At 37.3% G+C, this 23,302-nt stretch overlaps 1 protein-coding gene and 1 long non-coding RNA gene across 8 annotated transcripts in view; one reads left to right on the top strand and one right to left on the bottom strand.

The window, feature by feature from the left end:
* The window catches only part of LOC100867828 (venom dipeptidyl peptidase 4), a 214,324-nt gene that overhangs the window by 65,060 nt on the left and 125,962 nt on the right, over positions 1–23,302 (top strand). The window lies entirely within an intron of this gene.
* Positions 1–23,302, bottom strand: part of LOC147658359 (uncharacterized) — a 58,709-nt gene that overhangs the window by 21,690 nt on the left and 13,717 nt on the right. Inside the window, exon 2 of the long non-coding RNA XR_015290644.1 lies at positions 13,889–14,074. This is a non-coding gene — a long non-coding RNA (uncharacterized LOC147658359). The remainder of the gene's footprint in view (positions 1–13,888; positions 14,075–23,302) is intronic.

Genomic DNA, 23,302 nt, shown 5'->3' with positions numbered 1-23,302 from the left:
ACAAAGTGTTTCGAGTTTTTAAAATTTGCTGAAAAACTTTCACGTGGAAAAAGAGAGGAAGAAGAGTAGAAACACGTGGAGCAGATGTGCTATAAAGATAACAGTACATTCCAAACTTACTTTAACACGTATTTAACATTAAATTCTACGAATTACGAATACTTAAAGACGCGAAAAAATTATAAAACAATATTTAATATCTCAAGTTTTTCGAGATTACTCAATAATAAAACTTCATCTTCGATCGTCTAAAACAATCATATCGCAATTACTTCGACATCCCAAATTTTCGCCGAAACTTTTCGAAGGTTTACGAGCTTTCCCCTCATGTTTATTTCGTTTCACGCCTTTCGCGCCACATTCACGCGCCATCCAAACTTCGAATCGAAAGTTATCAATTTGAGGCGGCTGCTTCTTTGTGTTTCTCCAGACCTCGTCAGATGCGTTTAATCTCGCGGCGCGAGCGAAACTCATTAATGGGTGTACTTGCCAGGCAAATTGAATTGGGCGGACGCAACGTGAACTGATTATAATAACGAATGGCCCCGGGCAATCTCTCTCTCTCTCGAGTTTCGAAGGGGAACGCGATTAATAACATTATATCGATATCGATATAAGTATCGACGATATTATCATTAATCGGATGGCGGTCTCGAAACGGATTAAGAGCATATGAAATATATAATTGACGTCTCGAGTTATTGGAAATTTTTGTCGAACGAACGAGGAAGGAATGTTTTTGAAATATTCCCTAGATATAGTTTATCAATTCTCTCTTAAGCGGATCTTTGCTTCAGGGGGGGAGGGGGAAGCGAAGGGAACGAAAATGTCGGTTTATTCGTTTCAGGGAGGACGAAATATTTGTACTATGTTTTAATAAGCAAGTATCAAGTAAATTACTCGGTGTAATTTGATGAATAATAATAATAATAGATGTAACTTAATAGCAATTTTTAAATAGAATTCTGTATAGAATTATAAATCTTCCAAAGATGTTTCACGAATATATTAATACCCTGTATATATATATATTTTTTTTTTTAAGAGAGAAAATTTTCATTCCATTCTGTACTCGTAACCATTTTGCCATATAAATTATTCGCGTACAGCATATAATAAATCAATTTTGAAAATCCTAGCAATGTTTTTTGTTCCCTGCAAGGGATTTATGCAGTGTTTCTGTTTATCGTTATACGTGTTACGCATTTATTCCCTTTGAAAATCCTCGCTTTTCAACAGAGTTGGAGATACGTTTTTTTTTATAAAAAGATTACAAACTCTTCTCTACGTAATTCTTACAATTATTACTCGTAATCGATCGCTCATTCGCTGCGAAAATGGCAAAAATTACGAACACGTGGAAAATCTCTAAATTAGAAACGCGTGAAAAATACATTAAAATTCCAAACTAAAAGGCCAGGGTACTTGAAAACACTCGTTCGTGAAATTCTGCCAGTGAAAAAAAAAAAAAAAAATACAGTCGCGCATATCGACTGGCCAAAATTTCAATTATCGCGTTTCTAACGTTCAAAATTAATTTTCTGCTCCATTAAAAATCCTCAAAAAAAAAAAAAAAAAATTATTAATTGAACCAATATTTCACGGATCATTCTTATTTCCCCATTTTTCACATTATCAGTTATCGTATCAGAAATTGGAATTTCCATTCGAATATTACAACGTTCTATCATGTTTAATTTCATCAGAGGAAGTTGGATCATCTTTCTTTCCTGGTCGACGTTCTCTCCCTCCTCTCCCCCCCGGTCGATCAGGAATTTCCACGTCCCAGAAGTCTGACAGTTCCCTCCAACATTCCATCGACGAAACTTTCGACCGATATTCCGCGTGATTGCGATTAAAGCGGCGCATTTTTGGGCATTTTTTTTTTTTTCCAGAGGAAACATTGAAATATTCGCAAAATTCGACGATACACAGTTCTTCTTCCAATCGAATTTTAATCGACGAAATGGGGGAGAAGAAAGGGTATCGTTGAAAATCGTTTCGAAATTTTTCACGAAGCTCTCTTTTGAGGACTTCCTTTCCTCAACGTGGTCGCCTGGAAATTTTCCCTTCCAAGATTTTTCAATTTTCAATTTTTACGAAGGGGAAGACGTCTCCGTTTTTCGAGAGATCGTTGCATATTTCATCGTTAGAATTCGTTTCTCGAATCTTAAATTTTTAAATTTTACAATCGAGGTATCATCGAGTAAGTAAGGATCTATATTAACAAGTATAGAGTGTGTATTCTTATTTCATTTAATGTAAACTCGTTCTTTGCTCGATTCGTGTAAATTCATTGCAAGATTATAATATAAGCGACATTTGAAAAAAATAAGAAAAGAAGATAAAATTCCAAACGTTTAACATTTTTTAAAATTTTGCTGTTCAAACTTTCGTTTCTCTTTTTCTTCGCGGAAACATTATTTTTTTTTATCTACGATATATTATTTAAATTGAACAATGCTACTTGTTCGTTGCAACACATTGGCCTCTTGTCGCAATTATATTTAATTAAACGTAGCGTGTTCTAAGCTTTGCGCCATTGCATATCGTGATGTGCTATTTTGTTGTTGCTCCGCTTTTCTAAACTCTATGCTTCGAACTTTGTTTATCGTAGCAATTCTTCAAGGATATTTAAGTCGAGCCATCTTGCCCTCAGCACGTTTGCATCTTTGAAAAGGGAACAAAGTCTCGTTCGAGCTTTGTAACATTTGCGCATGGTGCGCTAAGAGAATTCAAAGAACTAGGATAAGCAAATACAAGCGTGGAGAGCTGAAAATATGAGAGCAGAGAGAAAGAGGTGAGAGAGGAGAGCTATCCTGAGAATTCGTCGATTGGGGCGCGAAACTTTGTGTATCTTCGAGACAGCAGCAGTTGAAAGTTGCAGAAATAGGATTGGAAATTATATGCTGTCGATGTTACAAGATTTAATGGACGATCCTTCGAGATTCCATACGCGAAAGAAAAGTCAAGGATGAACAAGACTGCGTTTCCAAACGAGCACTTCTTTCCTCACGAACGCAATTCGAGAGAGAAAACAATGATTCTCAAAACAATGATCGTGATGGATAATTCGTTCAATTAGATTCAAGTTTGTTGAAGAGAAACTTTTGAAAAAAATGAACGCATTTATCGTAATGAAACTCGATCGAATCGTGAAGAAACTTTGAGCCGCGATAACTTGGAACGTAGCGACATTTAATCGACGAACGAGAGATCGTTAGAAGCGTGAAATCTTCCCCTTTAAAACGGCTTTTCATTTATCCCGATACCATTTCCGAGATATCGTCGCGCAAAGAAAAGCTAATTTTTTATTCTCCCCCATTTCCATCCTTCTTCTTTACACGGATCTCTCGCCTCGTCAGCGACCAAACCAGGGATAAGTGACAGCCGCGAAAAAGCCGTGTTTCCAGCAAAAATAAATAGGTCACTGGTGGCCTTCCATTCATAAATTTTGCCTTGATCGATAACTGTGAATTTTTACAAAAATTAGTTTCAATAACACGAGGGTTTTTTCCCCTCAACCGACTTCGATGCAACTTTTATTCGATGATTTTGATAAAAGTTTATTCGTAATTTCATTTATATAAAATCTGGAATATCTGGATCTTCGCGATCCCCCGTTTCGATATAATTGTCGACACGATTGGAGAATCAATGGCTCTTATCTTCTTGGGCAGTTTGCCTAGCTCGCGAACAAGTAGTCGTCGATAAAGCTGCTCTAAAGTTAGCAGCATAGAAATGTGGGCCAAGTTGAAGAGGGACACACTTCCGTGTGTCCATTAATTGCCGGCTTGCAACAAGCTTACGACGCGTCATAACTGTCCTTCAACAGTGAACAACCCTTTTCATTTACGAATCCATAATATTATATAATTTCTCCCTTCGTTTTGCCAAAAACTGATAAAATTCTGGGGGGAAAAAACGAGTGTCTTAAAGAAAGAAAGAAAGAAAGAAAAATACCATTAGATATTCAATCCCGAGTAAAAACTACCCTTAAAAAAAAAAAATAACAAAGGAAAGCCCTGTACGATCGTAAACTCTCTCAAATAATCAGCCGAGCGTGCAAATTTTCAAGACGATTTCAGTCGTCCCCTGAAAAATGCGAAAAAAGGGTTCTCGTGTGTGCGCCGGGCACTTCTTGATTTACATTGGCCGAATCATCAGTCGTATCGCCCTTAATCCCCGCTAATTCCACACTGCATTAGGATTAATTCTCTCACGTTCTCTCTCTCTCTCTCTCTCGATATCCGACCACTTTTAAAAGTTGGCGCAACATTTAATCCCTGTCGATCGCGATTTTTCTTTTCTCTCATTTTCTCACACTTGGAGGAGTGGCTGGCTCTTATTCGTCTCTCCACACGGAATATTTTAGTAATATTATCGTTTTATCATCGTAGGAGCAAGTTTGGCCAAGCTTTAAATCATAATATTCATAGTTACCTGATCGCCGAGTTTGAAGTTTAAATTTAACTTCTCCCCTCCAACGTGCAATCCCGCAAATTATTGTTTGAATATTGTTAAGTTGGTTCGATGTACATTAATCTGTCAGACGGTGTGCAAACACCGGGCCCCAGGAAAATTGATAGCAAATTTGTGGTTACGCCATGGCCATCCTCCTCGAGCAGCGGTATCGATTTTAACGAATCATTATCCCATCCACGTATTTTATTCCTCCGTCAAACTTTTTTCTTCTTCTTTAAATTTAAAAGGGACGCATTTTTCTCGTTCAATTTTTTTTTTGGGGGGGGGGTGAAGGAAAGGAAAAATCGCAACGACAAACTTCTCGTCGACGTGGATTGTTTCCAACAAAGGGACACAAACATTCATCCGCGAGTGTACGAAAGAAGAAGAAGAAGAAAAAAGAAAGAAAAGCTCGATGATTTTGCCTCAAATTGCTGCGAATTCATCGTTTCGTAATTGCGACGATCTGGTTGCCCCCGCGCTGTACAGGCAAAAGCAACGCGTTCGTGGTTAAGGTGGGGGGTTTCAAAATCCCCTCTCGTTTATAGAAACTCGTTGGAAAATTTCGTTGGGCGACAATTTAACTCGATCGAAAACGTTAAAAGTGGAATTCGAGGCGAGTTTTTCCTTTCGAATAAGATTTCGTCCTCTCAAGTATCGTGTCACATTGAACGGATTGCAAAGTTTCATATTCAATTCAATTACTTTGAAAATTGTCAACTTAATTAACCAACCTAATTTTCCTCGAAATCCTGCTCCTCGAAAAAAGGAAGGATCTCCCCAGCCTGCCACGTGACGATTTTATAAATAACCGGTTAATTTTATCGCCGGTTTAGCAACGAACGAACAATTAGCAAGTCGATCGCCCAGTGGAATTATAAATTTTCCAGGGCATACGCGACGTATATAATAAATCTTGGCCACAGATAGGAACGAGATGTAACGTTGATTAATAAATTTCCCCGCGTTTATCGCGGCCCAGTTTCATTCTGAAATGAAACGAAGGGATAAAAAAAAAAAAGAACGAAACCAGGGAATAAAATTGATCGAGCGTACACTTAACGAAGCGCGATAACATTAATTTCTAACTTTAATTGATACACGTCCGCAAGCTGAATTTTATCCACGATAAATAAATTACGGTGCATTGATCTTCGGTTTTGAATCGATTCGAGCAAAGCGGCTCGTGTAAATAAATTGTTCTCGTACGAGGGGATGAAATTGAAAGGACATTTCTTCATTTTCGAAAATCGAATCGAAAATTGGTGGCCAATCCTTCAACGAATTCTCAATTGTTTGATTCGAATGATATCGCTATGGATACGGGTTTGTAATAATTTGTGGCAATGCAAGTGATATAAGAGCGATGAAGTGTGAATAATAAAGAAAATTGAAGTATTCGATTAATATTGCAAATTATTGCCCGAGACAGGATTAAGAACTTTCTTCTTCTTCTTTCTACAAATCAAACAATTAAAACGTCGAATCTATTGTTACATCGATGGCTTAATTTTGTTTATGTCTTTATAAAACATTTGTTTCTTTGATATTGATACGTGAAAAATTTATTATTGATTCACGAATTTTTCCTAATCTATCGTTGCATAAAAGTCCAGGCACGCAATGGCCCGCTCGATTTGATTAAAATTTATGATTACATGAAAATTTCAATTCGAAGTTCGATATCAAATTTCCCAAACTCTTTTATTAATCCTGATTTATCACCTCTAAATATTAAAATCCATTCAATAGCGTATATATGTATAGAGAGAGATTATTTTTAATAAATAATAAATATCAATGGAAAGGTTTAATACGATTTAAAAAAATGGATCGTTTTTAAATAAAAGTATTTATCGTTTAGGAAAGAAGACTCTCAAGCTGCCTCGCGTATTCATCTTCTTTCATTTTAAATATACCTTTTTTGAAAAAGCCCCGATCGATCGAGCCTGTTCAAATCCTTAATTCATCGTGTATTCCGATTACAACAATAGATCATTGTTGCAAAAATACGTATTAATAGTACACGTACACAGATATCGTTGTTACAACCTCAATCATAATTTCAGTGGAACGTCCAATTTACAATCTAAATCTGATACGATGATGTTTCGTTCAACGAAGAAAACTTGTTCAAAATGTTAATTTCAATAACATTTCGTGTTTCAAGATGAAAATCAGCACAAGATGCAATAAATAAAAGTACGGATCATTTACTGCGGATTTCAAACACTACTATTCTTCATAACGAATATTATCCTGGATATCGTGGCACGTTACCAGATACTACATCCCATATATTGTTTCCTATTATCTTTCACCTTCAAACCTGATAGCTTATCGCGCACCGTAATAATTGGAACAAACTTAACAAAATTGGTAACACTTTTGATTACCGGATCGTTGAAAAATCTCTGAAAAAAAACTCCATCCAACAACTTTTCAACATCCTTTTTCTTTTCGCTCTGAAAAGTCACGTCTTGAACGAATTTTAAAAAAATTGAGCATTGAAATTGAAGATTGCCTTCCCGATGAACGACACGCACACGATCGAAAATTAAGATCCAAAATCCATTAGATATATTTCTAGCACGAGTCTCCCCAATTTTTCCACAATTTTTGATCTGCGAAATTAAGCGTAACAGTGGTGGAACAGTAGTAACGTTGGCAATACAAACGGCCCGGCGATTATTTGCCGGCCAAACATGGCAGCGTTCGATTAATTGGCGATGATGCAAATCGGATGTGGGTAATCAGACGGTCGAAAATTGCCAGGTTGGGGGGGAGCGTAAACAGGAAAAACATACGATGTAGAGGGAGGGGGTGTGGCGCAAAAAAAAAGGGGGTAGAACTGCTTATTTATCGTGCAACCCCAATTTCATCCGTATCGAGCAACCAGTGTTATGCATTATGTATCCCGGCAATGTGTAAACTCGGCCGAATAGAATTGGCCGCGTTTATTGCGATTTAACACGTTGCCTTGAATAAAACATGCCCTTTCTAACGATCGTCACAAGGGATACTTTTCTTTTCCATCGAATTTTCTCTCTTTCTATGATATTTTTATATATTCCTTCTCTCCACTTTTTAATCGTACGTTTCTTTCTTTCATCGACACGCCTCGTATTTCTATTAGAATTTGAACAACTATATTATAACCTTCTGCTTATATATTTCCCTTGAACTACACCTATTTCGTTTCGACGTTTAATAAAAACTATTGTTGCCTATTGTTGCAAATTTCCAAAAAGTTGAGTCTCTCGAATCTCATGATATACATTCAATCCAGGGGCAAATGCAACGCGAGAGATACGTCTGGGAAGCCGTGAGATACGTTTCCATTTACGCGACTTTATCCGTGGTCGTTTCGCGTCGATTAGAGTCATTCACATCCTCGTGAGGGGAGGGGGTAATGCACGTGTTGGCGAAATGCTCTCTGTGAGTGGAAGTGGAAAAAAAGAAAGAAAAGGAACGCTTTGGTTCGATCCCTTTGATAAGAAAATTAACCAGGAGAGAGAGAGAGGAAAATTGCGCCCTTCTTCCAAGACGAGAGATTCTTCTTCTTTGTACAAGTGTGCTCGAGTGTTATTAACTTTGTTGGAAAGAGGAGTAAATCGTAAATTTCGTTCGAGGAGAGTCGAGGAAGCTTTGTTATTTTTATAAAATCGTGTATAAAATTGTAGAAATTAGATTAAGAGTTAAGATGATCGTATATTATTATTATTATTATTATTATTATTATTATTATTATTTGCGTATAAATATTCTAATGTGCGCTTCATATGTGTTACCTACTCTCTCCGCTTAATCGAGGAATCGAAGTGGATTTATATTAGGATCGTTGAAACGTGTAATATTTTCTTGCGATATAAATTACGTGGCAATGTCAATATCGTGTTCCAGTTATTATTCTGGAACGTATTATTAATACTCGAAAATTATTTTTCATACATACGCGCACTGACACCATTAATCGATAATTGGATTTATGTATTTTGGTAAAAACAATGTTCAAACAATAGAGACGTATCGAAAATCGATACGCAACACTCCCGAAATCTAAAGTATTTGTGTGCGTTAAACGCGAAAATTACACGTAGTGTCGAACAATACTAGAATTCAAATCTAAATTGTTTCGCGTCAAAAATTAATAAAATATAGGGGGGGGGGAGGGGAAAGAATTAAAATGAATTTCGAAAAGTAAAAAGATTATAAAATTGACAATTTGATAATTGTACAAAATGGACAAATGAACGCGTAAATCCTGTTGGTATAAATAAAAAAATAAGTATTAATAGTTGGAATCACAGGAAAGATACAACATATTCGCTCAAAGAATATTTTCAAGCATACGAATATTTATAATGTAAATTGTATTACTATATCTAATTTCTCCGAGCCTATCGATACTCATCTTAATATTGCGGGTGGTGCCATCTCTGACTTTACGTATCTTCCAAGAGTCCAAGATCGAGCCATTGCAAGATGAAACGGCGCATACTGGCGCATTGTTAAATTCCGTTCGAGTTCGATTCTACATTTGAAATTCTGCCCATGATTTCTACCTACTATTGTACTTGTACACCTTTCTTTTAAAAATCTCAGACCTTATCTTTTTCCTCGTTACGTAACGTTTCGTTACATCCTTAACGTGATATTTTTCTGAAAATAGGATAAAGTCACTCTCTCTCTCTCTATAGAGGGATGAATAGCAAGTTGGATAAACTTTTTGGTAAGATACACGAGACGAATGCGAAATACTGGGTTTGCGGTTGATTGTATAAGATCCCTCGAAATCCTCGAGATTTGTATCCTCGGGACACTTGCTATTAAGGCATGCAGCAAACGATCAAGATTAAGAAGCTAAGAATATTCCTTTATATTTAATCCTCTAAATTATACTTGTGCTATTTACGTATCTTTTTCAACGTTTCGAACGAAAGAGAATGGTTAAACGGCACGATTTAAACCGTGAATTTTTATGCAATACGTACTTCTCATTATATACGTTATTTGTTCCTACTTCTTTTCTTCCAATATTAATTTTATTCTATCGTCACGATTGATTTTAACATTGAAACAAGTCTCGTGCAACGATTTCCTTACACTACAATTAACAAAATTATTTTGCAAACGCTGAATAGTTACAATAGTTCAACTACACGTTTTAAACAAATACGACTTATATAAATCTCCTTCCCTAATAAAATTTAACAAATTTATGAAAAAAAGATTCTTTCGAACTCTCCTCAAATCGAGATCGATAAATTCGTCCATATTTCCTCGAAGAGGAAAATTTCGTTTCGAAAATAAGGGGGGGGAGAGAAAAAAAAAAAGAATCCAAGAAAATCCTTGCGCACGTAGCGGAACTCTCGGCCAAATCCTTGCGGGAAGATAGCTGCAAGGGGCCAGAAACGCGACGTTTCTCTTCGTGAGAGGAAGAGAGAGAGAGAGAGAGAAACTCGAGGGGGAGAAAATGTAAATTAGGTGGAAAAAGTGGACGGTTTGCGCGTAGGTACGCTCGCATTTAGAGAGGCACGCATTTGGCCGGGGGCCAAAGTGCACGGATTACGTTTCCGTTTTAAAATCGCGCTTTTATTATCCAATGGCTAAAACCACCCCCCATCCTCCCCGTGCAATTAACTCGTTTTTAACGCTCGACAAAATGCCTAGCGCTATCTATTCCATCCTCCCTGCGTGGATATTATCCGCTCGTGACAAGCGTGGTTTAAAAGTATCCCTGCCAATAATCCCGTCCATTAATCCATTCGAGGGAAGGAATCGTCCGCGTTTTGAAAGAGAGAGAGAGAGAGAGAAGAAGGAAGGGAACAACGTTTTTATTTATCGACTGCCCGTGTATCGATCTTGTCGACACGAGGCGAGATACGCTGAAAATTCTACGCTTTTTATCGGCCCAAGCTGATTTATTTCAAGAACTCGACCATCCTCCTCGACTGCACGAGCCACTTCGGTTGGAACGGTGCCAGCCCAACTGAATAGCCGTTGCCTCGCCTCTGGGAAATTAAGTGTGTACACGGGAAAAACGTGCGAAACCGAAAATGTCGCGCCTACCTGGAGCGAGGCCTTGCTTCCAACTGGAAACGCTTTAATGGATCGTTCGATCTCTCTTTTTCGTGGGTTTACACCAGGCACCCCTGGCGAAAGCGGAGGGGAGGGGGGAAGAAATATTTACGCATCTCGTTCAACGGGAATATACGCGTTAATCTTTTGCCCGATTTCGGTGTTACGGGCGTTTTTATTGGAAATTTCACGGTCGTATTAAGGCGAAAATTTGTGGTAATTGATATTGTTGGAGATCGGTATTGCCCCGATATTTCGTGACGTATTTTAACCCAAGGTGTTTAGTTTATATATAATATATTTTTTGAAATTGTACGTGTAAATATTAGTGGGTGGCTTTTGCGTGCGAAGAACAGGATAATTCATTAATTACATGCTAACAAGAACAATAGAATATGTATAATTGAGATATACTTGAAATTCTGTTTCAACTTCCAATTCATCCTCAACGAGTTTCATTTCTTTCTGCATACTTGACTTAAAAAAAAAAAAAAAAAAAAGAACACGAAGAAGCGTCTCGTAGCATACTTTCCCCCGTTAAAGTTTCCTTTTTATAGCTATATAACACGGGATTAATATTCATGGAATATTTCGTCAAAAAGTGCATCAAACATTATGGAAATCGCGTTTAAATAAAAAAAAAAAAACGATCCAACTTCGACGAAATAATATTCCTACGAAAATAAAAGAAAAAAAAAGTTACTTGAAAATGCAAAAATCCCCCTTTTATTCCTACATTTCCATATTATCCCTCAAATTTTCCCTATTCCACGTTCGAATTTCCCTCTCGGTTCACCCCGTCGATAAAGCAGAACCTCCTCTCCCCCGAAAAATTGAACTCGCCGTGGAACAATTAGCGAGAATTACAATATTATACAACACAGAAACGTGCGAAACGTTGGAATTGGCACAAATTGAACGAAAACGAAACGCGGGATCCGTTTAATCGAGGGGGTGGAAATTCGGCCGCGTCACGGCTCTCCCTTTTTCGCCGGTGGATCAACAGTTATTATCAATGCAAGAGCGCAATTTACATCTGGCTCGCGGCGACCGTCGCGGCAATTGGCGTTATTAAACGATACGGAACGGCGGGCTCGATTTAAATCGCTATCCCCGCGGCGTTGCTCATTAAACGGGACTTGCCATCACGTGAAAATCCAATTCGTCCCCCGTCAAGTTGGAAATGAAAATTGGGGAGAGGGGAGGGGCGAACGAAGGCAACGATCAAGAGGGACAGGGAGAGATATCCGTCTCTCTGTTACGAATTAAACGTGCGGAGGGAGGGAGGGAGGGGACTCGTTCCAAGTTTTAGTCGCAGCTTGATGTGACGGGATCAGATTTCGATTTCCGTCCACCGTGAAATAACTGCAGCGGCGGATTCGAAATTTTAATTCGTTGGGAGTGGAGGAGAGATTTTCTAATTGAGATTAATAAATGTATATATATATAGTTTTCAAGTGGCTCTACGATTCTGATTATTAGTTTGGAATTTTGTCCTACGTTGCCTACGTTCAATGATCACGTGATGTTCCTTTCCTAGAAGAAATGGCGATGGATGTTAAATAAAGGATTGACCGAACAATAATAGTTTGGAGAGAATTCGGTCGAATACGATTGTTCCAAGTGAAAAATTTAGAACGATATTTAGGTTTTCGTCAAATTTAGAAATAGTGCTCGACGAACTTTCAAACTAGATTCTCCCGGAAAAGAAACAAAGGATTCGATAGAAAACACGTTATTTTATTCTCTTTCAACAATTTATTTTTAGAAACCGTAGAACCGATTCTTGCTTTTTATCGTCTGTGACCGGATATCTTGTACAGTAGAGAATTAAATTAAATAGAAGAAATATATATCATTCACATCGAATTATGATGCTTGAAATTAAGAATAAAAGAAGATCTTTTTAACATATTTCGAAATATCGATTATTACACGCTTCTCCAGACGATCTGGAGTATCTTCTCGCCCATTCCAATTGTACCCGTGTCAAATCGTACAATCGCGCGTTCTCCTCGATACGCCCATAGGGAATTCGCTTATCGCGCGCCACAAAAATCCCCATTTTTCCCCCGCATCGCGGAACGGCGATAAACAAATTTTATCATTTAATCATTTGACGCTGAAAATAAGCGAAATAAATTTAATCGGTTACAAGTCGGCCGTGTTCGCATCGATTATGGAATAATTCGATATTCGCTCGATCCAACGATTATCCTCAAACTTTTGCACTTTCGAGATTAATAGGACGAGACGTAACAGGATGTCGTTCGAATCAATTGTAATTAAATTGTTTATAATTCAATAGACAAGTTTTCTATGGAAATTTTTCCTTCGAACTTTGAACAATTGAAGATCTGTATATTTGGAATGTAATTTAATATAACGCTTCATCAAGATTAATGAACGTTCTTTAGAAACGGTGAATACGATGATTCTTCCAATATCCTTAACTCATTTAAGAATTAAGAATTATATTAAGTACACTTTGAATGATCCATGATTCGAAAGAAAGGAGGGAAATGTTCGGAGCGAAATTCGAGTGAAAAATCGTACGCGTTACGTCAAAGTGTAGGACACGATGAGGCCTGGAGAAGAGTAGTTGGAGAGAAACGTAATGTGAAAAATGTGGACGATATACCAGGAAAGAAATACTTTTCGAATATGTTCGAATATGCTGCTGGCTGGTGTGTTCGCATCGATACGATGTGAAAATTGTTTATCGATGTTTTCCACGTTTGAAATAATTTCACCGAATTGGGGAGAGGAGCATTTGGGAACGTTCTCCACGCATTTCCATCGATGTTTTCACCAACAGAAAAGATACGAACGAAAAGATAGAACGCATATACTTGCGAGACGACTGTACGCGTCCTCAAAGCGTTGGCGCAGCAAACTGTTTTCTCTCCCCAAGTACTTTCAATCTCTTTGGAAATTTCGTCGTGATTCCTCTCTCGATTCGTCTGAACGATACAAACGAATAAATAAATAAATGAAAAAAAGAAAGAGCAAGTTTCTTTGAGCAACTCGAGAAAATCCTTGTTTTCGAAAACGCGCGATAATACGAGCTGACCCGAATTTGTACCCAATTTTATCCGAACATCGGTGGTTGGACATCCGAGCTGTCAGAAAGTTTAGGAATTTACAGCGTTTTCCTCGCGCAGAGACTCGAAACTGTATGCTAATCTCACGGTTTCGCTTTATCCTCGAGAGAAACGTTACATTTTTCCACGCCATCAACGTGAATATATCGATCGACGCGTTCTCTCTTTTCTCCTAATCCTAGAATTTTTTTCATTTTCGAACGACCAGCTATGGGGGATTTTCGATGGAAACTCCTCACCTTTGTTTGAAACACGTTGGATCGTCGGCCAACCCTTTGAAGAGAGGGGGATCTCTCGAAATTCTATGCTCTCTCGGATTTCCCGCGATTCCTTGGATCTCTCGAGGTTTTGTCTTATCTCTTACGGTTTCTCCAGAGCTGTTCTCCAGAAGATCTCTCAGCGTTTTGGACCTTTTCGAACAACCACTGAAAATGAATTTAATTAAATTAATATCTCGATCACGTTTCATCATTTGCAAATGCGTAGATTTATTTTATTATGATTTCTTTTTATAAGTCAAATGGATTCGAACAATTTTTGACACTGGATCGTTCTTCTCGTGTCTTCGTTTGTGGAAATGATAGATGATAAGAAGGAAAAAAGTGCAAGCAAAGTATATAAGGATAGTTAATAAAGTTAATGAAACGGATTATTATCCGAATTCTATTTCTGTAATTTTATCCATAAAAATTTAAATTTCCACACGGATTCGTCGTCGTACTCTATTATACGAATTATTATTTTTACATTGTGAAATGAAATACGAGTAATATTTTTTTTTAATATTATTTTATCATTAGTATCATCCCAAAAAAAATTCTTTCCCCGTGGAAATTCATTAAATATTGTAATTTTTCGAATTTAAAAGTGTTACGAAACAACGTGGAAATATTAAATCAGCGCAAAGTAAATAAAAAAAAAAAAAAGAAAGAAAAACGAAATGTCACTTGAAAGAAAATATCACGATATTCGACCGACGAAAATCCTGGTTGAAATATTAATTACTTTGAATTCACACAGGAATAAATATCATTCCTCGTTTAATATTTTCTCACGTTTCCATTAATCGTACGATTATTAATTATCCTCTTCCCTTTATTTAGAACAATAATATTCGAAACAATATTTACCACTCTCTCACCGTAAATAAAAATACATTTTTACATTTCCTCCTCCCCTTATTACCCCTATTTATCCCTTCACTTATTGAGTAATAAACTCAATAAAGCGGGAAGAAGAAGAGGAAGAAGATAGCGGCGAAAGGTATAGCAGTAACGCGGTGGCCATTTTGATAAAATCCGCAACAATAGGCGATTTCACTACTAATTTAGAGCGATGCGAAAGCCGCTTAAACTCGATGGCTCGTGAGATTTGACGAAAGTTAGAACGTAGTATAGACGTCTGTATTACAATGGAACGCGGGGGAGGGGGGGTGAAACGGTGGTGAATTGTGGTTATGCGGGCGAGCGAATAACCTAGGGGAAAATTGGCCGGGCATCGAATTGGAGCCGTTCGTTAAAACGATCATGCGAGGAGATGAGTCGAGTTTAATTTTAACCAACCGATCTCGACCGATTTCTTGAATCGAGCCCAACTAACCCTACTCGTTGTGTATTAATTTATATACACAACAACAACAATTCGAATGGATATATAACAATTCGTATACTTGATGACATACGTACAATCACGCTTCTTCTCCTTCTTTTCTGTACCATTGAATGCACCATTCGTTCTCCCGCGATTAATATTTCACGGGTAATTCTGAAATTTGTTGCAAAGTCGCGTTGAGTTAGTGATAGCAAACTCGGTCAAATAACCGAGTTCCTGAATTTCTTGTTTTGCATCGTTTGTTATTAAAAAAAAAAAAAAAAAAATGCGCAGGCACTTCCCGACCGAATTAATTTCGACTTTCAGCGAAACGTATAAAGGGTGATATTATTATTTGATGCTGTGAAGTGAAAAAAAAAAAAAAAAAAGAAAGAAAAATTCGTGGAATGTTTTTTGTTTCCCGATACAACATTGCAGACGTATTTCTCCATATAACCACTGACCATATTTCTCTCTATTATTAGTTCACATTTGCACCGACAATTTCACATCGGTGAAACCCAGCCTCGTTTTTGACCCGAGTCACAATTTTCCTCATGGAAGGAAAAAAAAAAAAAAAAAAAAAAAAGAACGACACTTTCGAAATAACACGAAATTAAACTCCCCCACTCCTGGCCACGCGAGAAAAGGAAAAAAAAATTCCATTGAATTCGGTGAAAATTAGCCGGATTAAACGGAAGCAAGTAATAAATCTCGAAACCGTTTGCCCCTCATTGTAAATCACGCGGGGCGTAGAAAATGGCGCGGAGGGCTGCGGCTCGTTCGATATTTTTTCCCTCCCCCTGTAATCGCGCTCAACGCTTCGAAACAATTAAATCTCGAACAAAACTAAAGAGATACACAACCCGCGTACAAACGCAATCATCATCATCATCATCTTTGTCATCGAGATTATCGCGTCGAATTTGCGTGAAACGTGAAAATTAACGAAACGATTATTATTCCTTTTCCTTTTTATCGGGGACGATCGAAAGTTTTTTTTTTTTTTTTTTTTCGAAAGTGGCGAATATCGTGTCGCCGCGCGACAGGTGGAAATTGAACGATAATTCATTGGAACGTTGCTAAACCCACGGGTCATTCATCATTCGTAATGGTCTTTGGAGGGTGGTGGAAGTCTTTAGCCCGCGATATACACCGCCGCGTATAATCGCCTTTCGTCAGGGATATTATGCAAAGCGGAAGCTTTCAGCATTGTGGTATAAAAATTATACCCAGGAGGGGTTGGAGGAGGCTCGGTGGAGCTCGTTTCAACAATTTTTCTTTCTTTCTTTCCTGCCGAGATGGCGGGTTCGTCGAATCGTTTCGTTCGATCTTTTCCCTTTCCCGCGTTTTCAAGGATGTCGACGAGAGTTTTTTGGAAAAAATTTTTACCATCCAATTAGTTTTGAAAATATATAATTCAGGGGGATCGACGAGGGAGGGAATGTGAGATGTTTATAGTTGGATATATATTTGGGCAAAAGTGTTCGTTGAAAGCTTGTTTTTCCTGTTGTACAAGCAATTTAATTTTGGTAAATGAAGCAAAACGAGGGGAGAAAGCACGTCTCACTTCATACAGCGGCGGAATTAAATTGTTTACAGCCCGAAGAATAAGCTTCGACGAACGTTTTCTCGTATTAATCTTCGCTTGGAATGAAAATTTTTTCATTCGATCAAAACGTTTTGCACATAACGACGACACGCTGTTTAGACTTTTGATTCGATCGAAGAAGAATCAAGACGCCATTTTCTTCCATAACTTTCTTTCGTATTAATAAATTTCAAAGATTAAAGGAACGAGAAAAAAGAAAGTTAGAAAACGAGGATTCGTATTTTATTAGCACTGGGAGATGTTAGAAGCAAGCTTCGACTGTTCTTAAATCTCAAAGGAGGCTAACAACTGTTTAACAATGCACTAATGACACGATGATAGAGTAATAATAGATTTAACTAAATTATAACTGTTGGCTTTATGCAATAAAACGTTAGCTCTCCAAACTAACTGAAAGCTTTCGCTATCTCTCTCTTTATAAAAAGTTGGACACGACTTCCACGAGTCTTCTCTTCTATTGACAGCTACCAACTTTAAAACTGGATATGCTGATAAAACTTCAATTACCATTTAACCAACGCAAATAACGTTCCTTCTCTCCTCCCTTTTATCTCTCCATCGCAGTATTTTTACAAGACATTTTTACAATTGAGCCACATCTATCTAAAATTTAATAAACTTTGAGTGCTTCCGTTATTATCCGTTTACACCATCTCAACCACTTAAATACACTTTTTCCCCTCTTTTTCTTTCACTCTCTTCCTCTTTTGCTTCAAACGCATTCGCACGATACAAATTCCACTATTTTTCATTGACTACCTATTTCAAGGAATTTTATTTATTGAAAAATGACGCAAATATCTCGTGAAATCCCATTGTATTGTTTGTATTATTATTATTATTATTATTGCTAACCAACTAACGCTTCACTCTACTTGATTATTAACCACGTTTCACCATTTCGATATAATACATTTCCAAGAGTTAATTCCGAGGCGAGTTTTCCATTAAAAGATAAATGTTATTTTCTCAAATACAACGATTAACGCAATTAAATATTATTTTTCCAAATATTCCCCCCTTACTCCGTTTAAATTGAAATTCAGAGGGCTTTGATTAAAACGCGTTAAAATAATTATTTTCAAATATTTTCAAATATTATTTTCAAATAATTATTTTCAAATTTCAAATTAGATCTTTGGCTTTCTTGAAACATTAATCGGACGCTCAACGTATCCTTCTTGCTATATCATTCCTTGTCCTCGAAGAAGCAACAAAACGCATCGTTTAAACGCTATTTTCATTACTTTCGTTAAATAAAACCGAATTGGCTCGTTGAATTAAGTTGAGTAAATTTAAATTTAAAGACTTCTTTGCAAAAGAAGAGAAAAATCAATCTCAAACTCCCTCCATTATTAATCGATCCCAAAGATGATCGACAACGACCCGTCGTGTTTACCCGGGCAAACTTCCATTTCCCTGGAAAACGGAGACAGAGATACAAAGAGGGATTTGTGTCCCCGTGTTTCAAAATCGTCCGGTAAACAGTCGTGAAAAGTCATAGGCAAGCAAGCACGGAGGGCCGCGGGCTATATTCGACTCGTGTTCGGTCAATCGGTCTCCCCTCCCACGAAGAGGGACCACGATCGAAGTGGATTCGATGCATCGGGGAATGGAATCGTGGCCACGCTTCGGGCGCACGCGTTTTTGTCGTCGAGGGCATGAATATATGAGAATCGAGACTCGAGCTCTCCCGATATCTCGAGGAGAGAGATTTATTGGGCTTGTTTCCTTTGCGAGGCGCCTCGTCTCTTGCCGGTTAAGAGTTATACTCGAGCGCGCGTGCTGCGGGAGGAGTCTGTTAAATGGCGCGCAAAAATAACGCGGTTTTGAATTTTAATGGCGGGGATGATAAATCGTAGGAATTAATTGCGGTGTTTAAACCGTGGAACAGGGGCAGCGCGATTCGTTTCGATTTAATGGAAGCGTTCAACGCGTTGAATTAATCCACAGCGTCGGTGGTGGCCGGTTGAATTCTCTGTTTCCCCGGATCTTGTTTTCAAAATACCCGCCGATACAAAATTTGCGGCTTATTGTATAAAAATTGATCGACGAAACGGGAGAAAAGTGGTGATATTCCGTGATATTTTAGAGAAATAATTCGGAAAAGAACGAAATTTAGATAGTTGAAGAGCGTTACGTCGATAAATTTCAGTGACAAAAAGAGAAAATAAGTTATTAAGGGATTAAGCGAATTTTGATTAGATTAAATCTAATATCGATGCAATTCCTAATTCATTCGCACGATTTTCCATCTTCTTTTTCCGTCATTAATTTAATCGATCTTGAACATTCTCCACACATTTTCAATATATATATATATATACGCGATTCATTTCGATTCAAATATTACCATTTGACAAATTTCTAGGTTGAGAATATTAAAATTCATCGCCGTTATGTAATACGTAAAAGATATTCGCGTTGTGAAATATTTCACTACCAAGTAGCTGGAATAAAATATATCTAAAAAAAATCTAGGTTCGAGAAGGAATTTCTTCGAGATCTCGGCCGTTGATTGTCCGAATATTTTGCAGAATATAAGTGCGTACGCGAAAACATTGGACACGTTTGTGTTTCGAGCGAGGAAAACCTATAATTTCCCCTCGTATCTGCCCCACTCGGATCGCATTCAACAACGCTCAGGGCGTGTCGATGTTTATCGAGAAACAGGAAGAAGATGTTTCCTCCTCCTAGTCTTAATTAAAATCGCGGGGAGAGGGTATTTCTCTTGTAAAGAGATGGAGAGAGAGAGAGAGAGAGAGAGAGAGAGAAGGAAAAAGGGAACGATTGAAGTTAAGTAAGATGGAAATTACGATTATTAAAATGGAACGTTAATTTAAAACGTAAAACTTGATTGTTCTTCCTTCTTTTTTGAAGAAAAAGAAAAGAAAAAGAAAAAAGGGAAGAAACATCGATCGATATATTTATATTTGTGAATGGATATTCTCTATTACAAAATTGTATAAAAATTGTAAATTTATTCGATTCATTTGGTTAATGATATTTACGATTCACCGAGATAGTTCATCTCGCAATTTGCGTGCATGTAATTGTATATTGTTATAATTGTGATATTCAGTTTTTACTAACAACTCAATTTCTAGTGGAATTATCTTCCGAAGCTGGAAAAAAAAACGTTACTTGGACGATTATAATTTTTGCGCGTGGAAATTCGAACGGAAATTGGTAGAAAATATATTTTAATCGATATTACCTTTTTCATTTCTTCTCCAATTGCAATTAACTCGAAAATATCAGATAACGATGGATAAGATTTTGCATATTCTTTATCTTCATCTTTAAAAACCATTAATTCTCGAAATACGAATCAATCGACAAACATTAATTAATAAACACGCTCGATCCATTTCGTACTTGATATCACACGGATGCAAGCTAATATCTCAATCATAAATAGTTAGTTAACCAAATTTTACCTCGAGATAGTTCACCCCCCCCGATTGAATTATTCTCGTACAACGTAACATAATAATTGTTTAACTTCTAACAATTATGAACTTGCCCAATTTATTTTCTGGTTAATATCATCGCATCACGCGATATTGATACGGTTCACTTGTTTCATTTTCGGGGTACATAGTTCATCTTCACGGTCGAATTATTCCCAAAATGATAATGTTAACAATATCACGAGCAACGCGAAGTGACGAGTAAATGTTATTCTCCGCTTCTGTATCCCTCACGAATATACCAGTATTCCCATACCGGACCAGGCAAAGAAGGAAAGATTAACATATAGATGTGTTTGCCGGCTAAAAGGAAATAATCCGAAATAAATTTTGGACAGCATCGTTCGATTTCAATTCGTTTCGCGCCGCCAAATTTTCCTCCCCTCCTTTCTCTCCACGAATTTGTCAACGAGTCGACGCCACAATTGCACAGATATTTACTACGACTTACTTTCGCCTACGAGAACTTTGTCGAAAAATTGATACGCAAGTTTTCGACTTATTCGCGTTTTACGGGAATTCAATTTTTCGATCGTGGAAGCTTGTTTGAAAGAGAGAAAAAGAAAAAATAGGGGAAGGAAGAAGAAATGAATGGTGCACAAATTGCAGAGTAACGAGGTTGGTTTCGTAAATAACAAGGATGGGTTGGTAAAAGTGAATGCTTTTACACAACCGCGCTCTGCTATCGGACAAAGAATTCTGTTTCGTAATATTTTTTGCCTGTCCACTATGCGGAGCAGATCATCTCGATAAAAAGCGTAGCGCGCAGAGCTATTCAATGGAAATTGAACTTGGGCCACGCTTTTTCGAACCACCATTAGATTTCGCCCTCCCCCTTGTCTTTCGTCCTCAAACTTTTTCACTTCTTGTAAAAATTTTATTTAATACATCTACGTTTTTCGATATTCGAAATTTATATACCAATTCGTATACCATCGTACGCGCATCCTAGCGATGGACTCGAGTCTGTTCAAACTTTTATATTAAAAAAGCCTAAACAGAATCGAATTCTTTGTATTCGCAAACACTCTTTCGATCCTAGTGACGGGTTTAAGCGATACTCGCGAATAAAACAATCAACCTAACCTTTTCTTCTTCTTCGATCCCTCTCGAATCCCGATCAAAACGAGTTACGAAACAAGTCCACGCACGAGATAATCGAGGATGGAGGATCGACCGATCTCCATCGATAATCCGGGGATCGAATCCCATCGCTTTTAAACACAGCAAACAGTGGAAACGCGTGCGAGGAGAGCGCGTGATCGAAGTGGCAATTACGCGAAAATAACCGCAGCGGTGGTTACATCTTGTGCGTTTACTAGGACAGTATTGATCTTCTGCGTATCTCCCGCTCCCCCTCCACCCCCGCATGCCCCACAATCGCTCCACGTATTATCCGCTCTATCCCTTTGTACAGATGAACGTTGGTGTAAGCGTGTTTTCTTTCTTTCTTTTTTTTTTTTTTTTTTTTTTGGTGGAGGATTTCGGTGAAAAGGTCCTCGTGTTCTAAGTTTGGAGATAAATTAAAGAAATAATTCAATTTTATCGAACTATAAGATGGGCTTGGTATGATATTTATTTTCACTCTAATAACTTTTTAGCGGTGGAAGATTATTCAAATGGAAATTATTAAAATCTTATCAAAGCAGTGATTAAATCGAAAGAGAGATTATAATGGCGATTTCAGAGAATAAATATTATTTTCCTTTCACGCTTTCCACTTGATACTCTTTTAAACGGTAAAAATACATTTTCAATTATTTTCTTAAAAAGAGAAAAAAAATGGAAACTGTTTTCAAAGTTCCTGACTGTTCAAAGGAAAATTTAAATTAAAATCTACCCGACGGATAGAAACAACGATTCTTGAACTCGTCCCGATCGTTGAATCCTGAACACGAATCCTGTTTTTTTTCTCCTTGAATCCCTCCTCCTCTCGTGCGAAAATGGAATTAGTTCCATTTCCCTCTTTTTAAATACTCCTTTCGTCTCCTTTCAAACTTGCCCCCTCGTAGGGAAAATTTAGAGATACAACTGGCGGATTCTATCCTCCCCGTGGTATTCGCCCATTGTTCCGTTTCGAACACTTCTCGTTGTGCATCGTTTGCGACGAAAAAAATTTAATTCCCCTCGCGTTTGGACGATTATTTTTTAACCGCATCGTTTCTCCCCCATACTTTGTCCGCGTTTCAACGTTGGTATAATTGGTGACGAGAGAGCGAATAGATCTTCTGGACGGATATTTGTCCTCTCGAGCCCTTTGTGACCCCCCCTCTTTTTCGAGATTTTCCACGATGACGCGTGGAAAATCTCTTTATATATTCAATTGTCAATTTAATATAATCGCGTATAATACTTATTTATAAATGACGGGCTCTATCCGTATTACTTTCCTTAGTTTTAATCCCGATCCTTCCTACTTAAAACTTTGGCAAGCGAAGTTGGCAAGTTTAAGTAGGAATGAACCAGTGAGAAGATTAGATTAGGATTTCGCGTGTACGTAATCAAGAATGCAAAGGTTACAATGTTACGATATAAAAATTGGATCGATTAATATGATAATGATATCCTCGAAAATAAATTTCTCGAAAGGTTTTTCACAAAATTCTCTAATTAAAAATTAAGTTCAGTTTTCGTGCGATTATTCAGTATGGTCAATTTAATTATTTGGTTCATTTTAACATACCTATCGAAATTATCATTATTTTTTTGTTAATCGGTGTAATTTCAAAGGTTTTACAAAATGTTCTTATTCCTCGAATGATTTCTAAAGCAATGATTTTTTTCACGTAATAAAAATAATTGAACAATAGACTATTAAGAATAATTAAATTGTATACTAATTCTAAAAGGATATTTGAATACGATGTAATAGGATAAAACAGAAATTAATTTAGAAACTCTTAATTACTTAATTCGGAAACAAACAATCCATCAAACTGTTCCAACAATTTGACATTCTTTTGAAAGGGTTAATCGAA

This window comes from Apis florea, unplaced genomic scaffold, assembly GCF_048593485.1.
Source record: "Apis florea isolate Af1SG1 unplaced genomic scaffold, ASM4859348v1 contig_2274_pilon, whole genome shotgun sequence".
Lineage (NCBI taxonomy): Eukaryota > Metazoa > Arthropoda > Insecta > Hymenoptera > Apidae > Apis > Apis florea.
This window is presented reverse-complemented; position numbering and strand designations above follow the sequence as displayed.